The sequence below is a fragment of the Triturus cristatus genome, chromosome 8 (assembly GCF_964204655.1).
Source record: "Triturus cristatus chromosome 8, aTriCri1.1, whole genome shotgun sequence".
NCBI classification, from domain to species: Eukaryota; Metazoa; Chordata; class Amphibia; order Caudata; family Salamandridae; genus Triturus; species Triturus cristatus.
In genome coordinates, this window is record NC_140591.1 from 1597339797 (window position 1) to 1597352112 (window position 12316).

At 44.0% G+C, this 12316-nt stretch overlaps 1 non-coding gene across 1 annotated transcript; it reads left to right on the top strand.

The window, feature by feature from the left end:
* Positions 1-11883: 11883 nt before the first annotated feature.
* On the top strand, positions 11884-12017 carry LOC146806285 (U4 spliceosomal RNA). Its single transcript, XR_014968362.1, has one exon. It is a non-coding gene; the product is annotated as a U4 spliceosomal RNA (small nuclear RNA).
* The last annotated feature ends 299 nt before the right edge of the window (positions 12018-12316 follow it).

Below are 12316 nucleotides of genomic sequence, written 5' to 3' on the forward strand. Positions count from 1 at the left end.
CTCTAAATTAATCCTGCCTGCTCTCAGCCAGCTACCAAGGGTTGAGCAAAGGAATCATTTATTGAGACCATGACGTGATCTTATATTGTGGCTGTGGTCTTATTACTAGTGGTAGGTACCTACCTACACCTACTAATAAACCACCTTCCGACATTTGGCAATCAGCGGTGAGGATTGTACCTGTATGTAGGAAAGTAGGATCTGCTTCTTATGGTTACCCCCACCTATTGCTTTATGTGATGCTGTTTTGACTAGTCTGAGAGGGATCCTGCTAATCAGGACCCCAGTCTCTCTGCTTTCTCCCTAAACTGTTATGGTACTACCTAGGTACAATCCCAGATTGGACACTGGGGTACCCATATCAGTCACTTGTATATGGTACCCTTGCACCCAGGGCATAGGTACCCCAGAGACCTCCCATGGGCTGAAGCATGCATTGTGCCACCCATGAAAGACCATGCAAAATGGAACTACAGGCCTGCAATTGCAGCCCGTGTATGTTGGTTCATGCGCAACTTACTAAAGATATGGGTTTACTAAATCAAATGGTCACTGCACTTAAAATATATAAGTCACCTCTATAGCAAACCTTTACAATCCTGAGGGCAGGGTGCTTGGTTTTATGTGAGAGGGGGCTCCTGCATGAGCAGGACACTGCTGCAGCCTACGGTGTCCATTCTCCCAGGTTGTAAGCAAAGCAGCCATATACTATATAGAGGGACACCGTGTAAGTATGCGATGACCATCTTGAAACTGGCTGCAAAGAATCATAACATGTTTGGTATCAAACATGTTGGAATCATACCCCCACTCAGTGGGAGGTATGATTCCAAGCCCTGGAAGAGCCCTCTGTTAGGCTCTCAGTATTTCCGGTACCAGCCTTCTTGACCTGGACAGCACAAAATGGTTGCTGCCGACCAGAGACACATTTCTGCCCTCCTGCTGCTGATCCAAGCTTGAGCAGAGGAAGGTGGAACAATAGGCATTGAGGTGGGTGTGACCATCTCCCAGACAAAAAGTAGTGTATTATGGCTGAGTGGGTGTGCTTGCCAGTGCCAGAAAGTCTGCATGAGGGGCACATTTGGTGTCCCTGTGCATAGTCCAGTTCAAACCAGTCCTGGGGTCCATTGGCACCTGCTCTGATGCAAAACTTGACAAAGGACATGGGAGTAACCTCCCCCCTGTCTGGACCCTTCCCTGGGAGGGTCCCCTGAATCTTCCCACCCCTTTCCCTAGGGTACTTAAGGTCTTACCTTGGTGTAGGTCTGGACTACGCTGGACTTTGTTTGGGCCTGACTTCGTCTCCCTTCCAGTCTGCTGAAATGTCTGTGTCAGTGTGTCATACAAGAACCTTCCAAGACCTGTGAAACATCAAGCACAACTGAAGTAATCTCCCCTGCATTCCCAGGCACCGCAACAAAGTTGTACGGTCTGCAGATCCTGAGCTTCTCCAGACTCTGTGGCCTATGCTATCCAGGTGCTGGTTTCTCAAACCTCCAAATCCTGCTATACCCTCTCACCAAGTTTGAGGCAAGTAGTCCTCGTGGGGGTTGCAATAACCAACCCCCTGGGCACTGCACACCCTTTGCAGTTGAAAAGGCTTGTTGTGATCTTTGCAAGAAGATCTTCAGGCTCTAGGTAGCCCCAACCTCAAGCACCACCAGTGACCAGAATCTTTGGCCACATCACAACATGTGCATGGGGCCTGCATCTTTTGGTGATCTGCTTGAGATCCTCTTGCGACTCCAGTGCCTTCGGCCTCTGGGTCCATTTGAGGGTCACATTTGTTTTGTTTGTACTCCCAGGATTGCTCTGGCCTGCCCTGACTCCCCTGCTTATGGTGAGTCTCCTAGACCTTGCTGGTCCAACCTCTGTACTTTCTTGACTTCCTGCGTGGGTTGCATTTGCCAAGGCTTATTGGTGCCCCCACTGAACACCGGCCCGTCAGCACCTGACATCCTTTGTGGGACAGCTCTTATCCAGCTTAGTTCTGGTCACCCTCAGCATCACCAGGTCCCTGCAGCTGCAGAGTCAAGGTCATCAACATGCGCTTCAATGATTCAGAGTCATCATCAAATGCTATGGCTCTTCTCATCTATTACAAATGGTTTTTGGCTGGCTTGACTACCTGGATTTTCTAACATTATCAACCAACAAAATGCTCATAGTGATATTTTTGATAGAATATACTGCTAACAGAATTGTAGTGCTGTACTGCAGTTGTATTTTTTGTATTTACAAATGAAGGGGAGGAGTACTTGGCATGTAAAAAAAATGTCATTTGTTTTCTAGATGGACAGACCACCATTGTCAGCAAGGATGGGTGGTGGTAAGTCACTAATCACAATTCTTGCTTATTGACTATTACTATTATAGTGACTTTCTACAAGGGCGTCATCGTGACTTGTTGTAGTTACTTTATTCGATATATTACAAAAATATCATAAAAGTTTGGTACAATAAATATAAAAACAGTTTTAAAAACCCACTACAACTATATGCTTTGAACCTTATACAATTAAAAGCAGTAAAAAATGGCAATAAATATGCATATACAGTGTAAACAAAGACCCCCATTTGTCAGTACCTTTGGCAATGGTATTCTTTATGGGCAACAGGGATAAGTTTATATCTTAAAATTGTTGCACCTTAAGGAGCTTGCGTCTAATCCTCCAGGCCCAGCCCAGGTATTTAGCAGTCCCACAGATGACACTAGGGACTGATGTTTCATAGATCAAGATACGCAATGCCACCCTGGCAGACCTGGTCCCCATATTTTTACAAACCGGTGTCAACCATCTCGCTCTTGGTTGCCGGTATGCTTTGCATGCAAACAGAAAGTGACCAGTAGACTCCAAGGGCGAGGCACAACCGGGACAGCCTTTCGGACTTACGGGTGCCGTGCTCCATCTAGATTGAAACTCGAAGAGTGGGAGTGTACCATATCTCATCTTGAGATAAAGGGACCTATCTTCAGGAGATTCAATAATGTCAAGAAAGGGTTCCATGCTAGGTGCAGGTTTCACATCCAGGAAATTCAAAGTTAGCTCACCTCCCTGATTTCTTAGGGTATTAGTCATAACCCATTCCCAGTAAGCCTTCTTTATCACAGATTTGGGTAGGGGGAGCTGGGTTACCCAGGCCTCTTCCAGACCTATCTTCTGGAGCTCCTTTTTCAAATTTGATACCCAAGGGATCTTACGCTCAGCTCCAAGTTTTATTAGCTCGTCGAGGGCAGATGCATAGTGGAGGAGTTCAGGGGTTTTCCGGAGCCTTGCCCAGTATAGTAATGGGCGCAGCCTGGCTACATTGCTAATGTTTTGTCTGCCAAGATCATAACGGAGAGGAACTAGTGGGGTAGACAGAGGGAGCGACAGTAAGTCTCTGAAGAACTTATTCTCAGATCTAAGCAGCTCTGTTAGGTTTTCGAACCCCCACAGTTCCGCCCCGTATAGGGCAGCTGGCATTGCCTTCCCCTCATAGACCTTAACTGCCGCAGCAATGGGCCCGGGCGTCATCGTGACTTGTGATCATGAATTCCCCGCTTCAGCAGCTACAGCGGTGGTTGAGTTATTGGCAACTCCACAAAAGCTCACATAATGAACGCTACAAATGATGACCTGATGGAAATGGGAAAGAACAGAAGGTTAAAAGAAAGGATGGGTGAAAATGATTTATGCTTAAAAGGATGCGTGGGTGGATGACAGGATGTGTGGGTGGATATTTGGTAAATGGACGGACGGATGGATGGATGATGGATGGATGGATGGATGGGTGGGAGTTGGATGGATGAATGGATAGATGAATGGATAGATGGATGGGTGAAAGGATGGTTGAATGAAATGGTGGATACTGAATGGATGGTTATAGATTGGAAATTGTAGTGAAAGATTGGATGAGAGAAAGTAAATCGTAAATCCTGGTGATTACGGGTGTGTATAGAAGAATGGAAGGATGAATGAATAGTTGCTTGGATGAATAATCAAGGCAGCAGTTCTGGAGAGGGGCATGTTGCTCATCTACTTTGCTTACTCATTTTTATGATTATCAACGCTATGGTTCGAAGTGAGGGGCATTTTAATTTTTGACCTACTCCCTTGACTCACTGTTATTTGTTAAGCAAGGCAGATATGTATCACACCCAAACCTGTCCATGGAATTTCAACACCCATGACCCAAGTGCAGTACGTTTTAATTCATGATTGCAGTGGCGGCTGGGCAATGTGTGTCTGCTTCAGTAAATGCAGAATTTACAAAGTTTTCAAACAAGGTTTGTTACGCTTTGCTTACTCAGTCACTTCATTCCTTTATTCTTTCATGAGTTTTTTCATCCCAGCCTATCACAAAATTGAAAAATCCATTCTTGGCATGTGCCACATTTATTTTTTATAGCCATGTGAAGTAGTCAGAGGGAGTCTGGTGTGCATTTGGATTGTGTCAACACCCTTTTGTGGCTTATGTTGCTGTGAAGAGAGCGGAACTTTGGCCCTGCATACAGTTTGTGGGATAATTGTTCGGACGGGACTGCGAGGACCAGCAGCCCCGTAACCTCGCTCAGCTGTGCCCTCTTCCCGCCCCTGACGCTCTTTGTATAAAACCAAATAAGCATCCCGCTAAGCGGTCGCGCGCCGGGAAAAGCCCGGGACAAGGGCGGGACCGTTTGTGGCCGTTAGTGGCTGGGTGAGGCCGGGACGGGCCACCTCCATTGATTGATTATTTCCCATCTTGTGTATCCCATCTGTTCGAGACTTTGTGTCCATATTGATTGAACTGTAGATGGGTAAGACGGGTAGAGCAACTCCTGCAACATCTCCCAAATCTTTAAAACACAGAGCCATGTCAAACCAACCATTACCTTGTCTGACAGCAATTGACCGCATGCTGCAGAAAACTATTGGAGTGGTGGCGACTGCCATAGAAAATACTGAACGCCGCCTCTCCCTTCCTGTTGGCACATTACCCCCTCTATTTCCGGCCAATACTTCATCTGTTACTATCAATTCTCAGGATTCGATCCTGGCTCCATCTTTTGTTGCACTCCCAGGATCTCATCCTATCTTTCCAACTCAGGGCGTAGTCCCTATTTTAGATAACGTATCCCCTCAACCTGTATCAGTTGCATCTAGGTTGTCGCTAACTCCTACTACTTTTCTGACAGTACCTCCCCCTGATTCTTTAGCTCAGATAGGGGATTCTTCTGACAATTTTATTTGTCAGACATCTACAACTCCAATTTTGGTTTCCCCTTTGTTGCTAAACTCGGATACGCATACTCCGAGGGTAACAACAAGAGGGCAGAAGGCTAGGAGCAGTTTAAAACAAACTAACAGAGATGGATAAAATGTCAAAAACTTAAAAAAATCAAAACGCCCCCATGGTGACCGCACTTATAAGAAACCTGTTCCTGAACCTTTTCCTCCGATAAGGAAAAAGGCTGATAATAATTCATACAAGTCAGTTCCTATCCTAACTTGCGAAAATGGCGCTCGTGTTTCACCTGTAGAGCACCCATCTAGCCTTTTGCCCGCTGCTTTATCTATTGATGGGCTTTTCCAAAATATTGAACATCTTATGAAGTCCTTACTGGCCCCACTACAAGAAAGGGTAAGATGTATAGGAGAACAAATAGACAACATGGAATCAGCTATGAAAGATTCTTTTACTATCCAAGGGGACTTGCTAAATAGAGTTCACTCAAAATGTCTTCTTACATCTCCAAATACCAGGCCTAAAATAATTCGACCTGATAACAATATACAGTTGCTAACTGCCCCTAGCCCTGCAATATCTATTACATCAGCGAATATTGATCCTACTGTTATGCCTCCTTTGGAGGCACCAGTGGTGCTTAAACCCTCGGATAAAGTGGGGGGGCGATCCACATGGGGATTCTGAACCCGTACACCAACTGATAGATACTTTAACCCTCCCTAAGAATCCCTCTACGTTAGCTGTGTCTAAGATGCCATCTCCACATATTGATCTACATACACAATCATTACCATACACAATAGTGCTAGTTGGGGTTACAGAGTTACCAATAGGGAAAGTTGAGACTTTCCCTGAGCTAAGAAACAAAGTCGCATTTTGGCTAAATAAAAACAGGCCACTCCCGCTAAATTTTTCTGGCGAGATACTGTTTTCTAGAAGGATAAGTTGGCTGGGTCGCACACGAAAGGATATGATGGGGGATTGTATTGTAGTAAACTTTAGGGACAGGCGAGTTGTCCGTCATATATGTAATTGTTCTCCCTATAGCGCTAATACTGGCATTCAAGTCAGGGATTTGACCTTTTTTTATCCCCAATTTCTGCCTTGTCTGTTATCCAACACCCCTAGGGTTTTACCAACTGTAAATAGGGAGAAAGGAATTGGTGCATGATACAAAATCCTGACTTTCAATCACTTTGAACAGCTCTCTGAACTGGAGAGAGTGGATTGACTCCAGCCGGAGGGTCCGAAAGCAAAGTCTGGCAGTACCTTACTAATCCCTGGTGTGTATCTAGATGATTTGCCCCGGGATGGTGATATGATTGAAAATATTTCCTCACACGTTATACAAATTCCTAGCTGTGAGGATCCTTCGGGTATAGTTCTGAAATCCTCGTTTAATGAGGACGACACTTTATTTAGAATACTTTTCTGGAACGTGGCCGGTCTACGATCAAAGGTCACTAACGATATCTGGCTTGCATTTATATGCAACTTCGATATTCTGTGCTTCCAGGAAACATGGGCTCCATCTGAACTTCATCTTGAAGGCTTTAAGACTTATTTTTCTCCAGCACTACCTTCTTCCTCTGGTAGGGCAAAGGGTGGTTTGTCTATCTTCATATCAAATACTGTGCGATTTTCATCAATAGTCCCATTAAAATTGGCCACAAACTTTCAAATTCTTATCCTTCACTTGAATCGAAATAGGGCTATAGCACTCGTGAACTTTTACAATAATCTTTCTGTGGACGAACTTATGAAGGTAATGAACGAAATATACCATTGCCTTCAAGAATTATCCATAAAGATTCACAAGGAACTACCCTTAATATGGGGTGGAGATTTTAATCAATATCTGTGTACTCAGAGTGGGAAATTAGTTTGTGGAATTGAGGATGAAAACGGCGATCCAATAACCCACTTCTCTCACACTCTTCCTGGCCATTGTTTAAATTAGATTTTGTGTGGTTTAGATCTTGCACTTGTAAACGATATGGTTTACCCTCCCATTCCTGTAGCCCCAACTTTTGTCGGCAAAGGCAGGCCAACTACAATTGATTTTATTTTTTCTTCCACTGCATGGGCTAAAGAATTATTCACTTGTAAAACCCACGATATCGCCATCAGCGATCATTATCCAATTAGTCTTGCATTAAAAATGTCCAAGAAACATGAGAGGCTTGACATTGAGTTAGCGTTAACTCAAAATTAACTAACAATAGATAGACTAAACGGATATTCTTTAAGGTGGGAAAAAGCGGATCTGAAGGGAATTACAGCATCTTTAGTTACAAGAATGATTCCAGCGATCACTAATTGCCTTGATCCTATTACCTCTCACAAGGGAATTATGGAAAACTTTGCACTGTTGTTGGCAGCAATAAAGGACATTTTGCTTGTGGAGCTCAGGAATAGTAAAGCCAACCCGAAGGGCTGGTTCGACTGTTCCTGTACAAAAGCTTATCAGAGCTTGAAAGTAGCCCTCCACAACAAGTCAAGAGATAGAAAGGAGATTGCGGCCCTTAGAAATGATTATAAGCAGGCTCTCAAGTAAGGGTGGGCGTAATTTGCGAAGTAGCATTTCGCGAAGCTACGCAAAGTGAAGTTCGCACTACGCGAGCTACGCGTAGCACTTCCCAAACTGCGTAGTAACATGTTTGCACTGTGCAAGATGTTGTTTTCAATGATTGCACAGTGCGGACAAGCAACCGGCACTGTGCAATCATTGAAAATGGCATCTTGCACAGTGCGAGCTGTAGTTTTCTGCTGCTCGAGTAGATTTTTACTCGAGCGGCAGCTTTCTCAACGCGAACTGGTAGTTTCTCATCGCGAGCGGTCGCGAGCATACGCGACCCCTCGCAATGAGAAACCTGACCTCCTCTCGTTGGGAATCTCGCCGGGAGATTTATTTTCCATGCTCGCGATCGCCAACTTGATGTTGCTGATCGCGAACAAGGAAAAAGTCTCGCCGGGATGTCATTTTGCTTGCTCGCGGTAGCCAACTTGACGTTGAGGACCGCGAGCAAGCAAAAAATGACCGCAGCACTACTACGCAACACTACTCTACGCGTGTTCGCACTGTGCTACGTGCAGTTCGCGTAGTGCGAAGTAGCGCGAACTTCGCAAACTACGCGAGCGTAGCGTAGTGCTTCGCCCAGGCTTACTCTCAAGCGTCGGAAGGACGATTTGAAAAAAGATCTCTGGGACCAATTGCACAAAACATGTGTTTTCAGAGATAGTGCTGCCTTTTGGAGGGTCATGAAGTCCCCTTTCTTAACGCAATCATCTTCTAAACCTAGTGTTGAGGTGGCGATTGATGAACAAACTTGGCTTGACTATTTTGAGCGAATATTCAGCCTTTCTCCAACCACCACACTCTCAACTTTTTCTAGGTTAAATAAAGCTGCTTTCCCTTTGTCAATTAATATTTCTCATGAGGAGGTGGAGCACGCCCTAATGGCTAGCAAAAATGGTAAAGCTTGGGCCCCGACGGGGTCCCAGCTGATTTCTTTAAATTCACTATGGACCTGTGGTCCCAAATAATAACCAGGGTCCTTCAAGCATCCTGTGCATTGGGGCCTATAGATTCCTGGTCCCAATCAACTCTTGTCCCTATTTTTAAAAAGGGGGACCGCCACTCGCCATCTTGCTACCGACCGATTTCCCTATTAGATTCGCTAGGGAAAGTCGTTGGGCGTGTTATCCTGGAGCGGCTCCAGCTATGGGCTTCCGACAATAAAGCCCTCTCTGATCTTCAGTTTGGGTTTCGTGAGGGTTTGGGTACCATCGAGCAAGCCCTCAATTTATCTTTAATAATAGGCAAATATGTTAGCGCAAGAGGGGGAGCACTTTATTTAGCATATGTGGACCTGTCTGCAGCATTTGACTGCGTCAATCACACTAAGCTGTGGGGTATCTTAGAGAGCATGGGCATAGAGGCGCCTCTTATACTCTTTCTGCGCGAACTATACTCAGATGCTACAGCCCGTGTGAGATACGGACTGGGGGGTGAGGTGACAAAGCCTTTCAGAGTGGAGCGTGGCGTAAGGCAGGGTTGTGTCCTGGCCCCTTTCCTTTTCAATTTATATACCAACGGTTTGGAAAAAGCCATGTTAAAGGGGGCTCAGGACATTCCCTCCATAAACAATCGTCCTATACCAGCCCTACTCTATGCTGATGACGCCGTAATTCTAGCACGCACCCCCAACGAATTACAGTGTGCTCTCACGAAATATCATACTTTCATGGCAAATCTCGACCTAAGGATTAATACAAAAAAAACCTTTGTAATGTCCATAGGGTCAAGGAAAAAGATCAAAAAGACCTTCATTTTCGACAACCAAAAAGTAGAGAGCACCTTTCAATATCCTTATCTGGGCATAGTCTTTGATCATAAATGCTCATGGAAACGTGCCATTGAGTCTAGGAAACTCACCTTTATAAGAACTACAGCTGCTCTGGTTAACTTTGCTAATAAGCTAGGTAGAAGGCCAACGGTCGAACTCCTGGAGATTTACAGGGCAAAATGTATAGCTAGTGTTATTTATGGGGCTGGTATCTGGGGTTATGTTAAAGTCGAGGAGGTCCAAAGAGTGGAGAATAGTTTCTTGAGATTTCTCTTGGCCGTCCCGCGGGCCACATCGACTTACGTCTGCCATTTAGAGCTGGGTCTGCCCTATCTTACAGACTTGATTAGGATTCAACCCCTACTTTTATGCCATCGTATTTGGACATCGAACGTCACTACTTTTTCCAGGGGTTCATTAAGGACTGTATAGCCCTAGACCATGCACATAAGATTGGCTGGATTTCTTATATAAAAAGATTCCTCGATGATCTGGGTATGGTACGTTTTTTTCACTCTCCCCTGACAATAGCTGAATTACCGAGGAAACAATTTAAAAAGATGTGCATGGCTCATTTAGAATCCCTGAGAATGACTAATGAGTTTGTTAAACCGACTGTACAACACTCGCTGTTGGTCCAAACGACCCTGTCAATTCAGCCCTATTTAACCTTTAACTGTACGGATTTTGAGAGACTCCTTTTAACAAAATTTAGACTTAATATCTTTCATCATCTGGTCACTTTCCCAAAGTCTAACATATGGGAAAAACCACTCCAACTTTGCCCTTGTGATTAGAGTTCTTCTCAATCCACGATTCATACAGTATTGTTCTGTAAATTCTACCACGATATGCGGAAACGTTGGTTTGCCCCGATCTTAAAGATCTGGGGTTTCCGTAGGTGTCGTCCCGCTTTTTTGGCCCTCCAATATCTGGACACTGAGCTATCTGCCAAATTGGTAGCTACTTTTTTGAAATTAGTCCTGAGGCATAGGCAGAACTTGTAGACATCATTTATCCTGTATACCCCAACAATGGAATCCCTGATGACGAGTCTTTTTACACTTTTATATTTTTACATAAGGGAAAGGTCTGCTAGAGATGTTTTCGTATTGTGGCTAGTTTACTTGCTTATTTCTTGCTGTTTTTAATCTGTATTGTTATACTGTTTTATTTTTTTTTCTCTTTTTGCAAACTGTACTATCTTGCACTTTTATGGTTGTTTGCCTTCAGCTGAATAAAGTTTGTTTTGATTTGATGATTTGATTTGATTCATAAATATATTTCATGGTTTCCAATAACAGATGTATGTCTGTTCAACATTTTCCCTTTTGACTGTCATCAACTACAGTGAGTGAATAAGCCAAATGTTAGCCACACAACGATGATCAGTGACACCCCAATATTCTGTAGCAAAAGCTCTTCCTACCTGAGAAAGTAAATAATAAATAAATAAATATACACTTACCTTCTGCTCCTGCACTGCACTTCGCTGTTCCTCTGCCCCCTCTGCAGTTCCGATGAGCACAGACTTCCAGCTCACTTTGCTTCTCTCATGCTGTTACTCCCAGCATGACAGAAGCACTGGGATTGGGTTGAGCGGGCCAGTTTCACGCTCAGTTGAATCATTTCCCCTGTCAATGAGGCGTACTGCACTCACCCTCATTGAGAATCCACTTCAGATCTCTAAGATATTGGCTATGCTGCCATATTCTCATGGAAGTCTAGTCTTTGGCTCCAATTTGTAATGAGGAAGACTCCCAAGGGACACAAGGTCTCCCTTCTCTAAATGTGTGGACCTTCCTAAATACACAGAACTCCACTAACCAACATGTTATGTCTAAACTGGATGCCTACTGTTGAAGCTGCCTCACCCACTTTACATGCTGTTCTTTTCAATCCCAACTCCTGAAGAAGACCTGTGTTGATGGTTTATACAAACACATAACCTCTTTGGGTTGAAATATAAATGATAGTTAGAGGTGCTCCATAACCATGTCTAGCAGACTATACATCCAGCAAAATAGGATACCTGCTCCAACATAAATATGTTTTCTACTGACACCATATTGATTCACTTATGTTTTGTATGTTATTCTTTGTAATGTCTCTCGTACTTAGTGATACACTTTAAGTTTGTATTTATTTGTTTATGTATATGTTACACAATAGTCCTGTGTGTTCCCTTCATATGTTACTATGTTCATTGTTTCATGATATAAGATTAATAAAATACTGTGTCTTAATTTCAATTCTGATTGGTGTCATTGTGTTTTTCATTAGGTAATATCTAATACCTGTACAATTGATTTGTCACATTCCTAGCTTTGCACAGTGGCAGTATCGTAGCCAATGAGGTGTAACCGAAGCGCGATTCTTGCTTATTGAAAACTTTACCCAATACCATATACCTAGTGATACAGGATACTGAATGAGTTTTGTATAAGAAAAAGTACACTACCTATAGAACCCATTCTTGTTACGTACCAATATATTTCTCAGGTTCTGCGGAATACTGGGTGACCCCATTATTCTTCACGGTTTCATGCTCTAGCAGGGACTGGTTTCCAGTGGTCCTGAGCCCTGCAGATATATCCAAGGAATAGCCTGGAGATAATCATGGGCGCTTGTTGGTAAACCAACATGTGCACTTTCAGTGCCTGCTACTCCTCCTCCACCTGCTGGTGATGCTGCGACCTAGCATTGCCCCACCCCAAAATCGGAACACACAGCAAACTCAGGCGGGTCAATGAAAA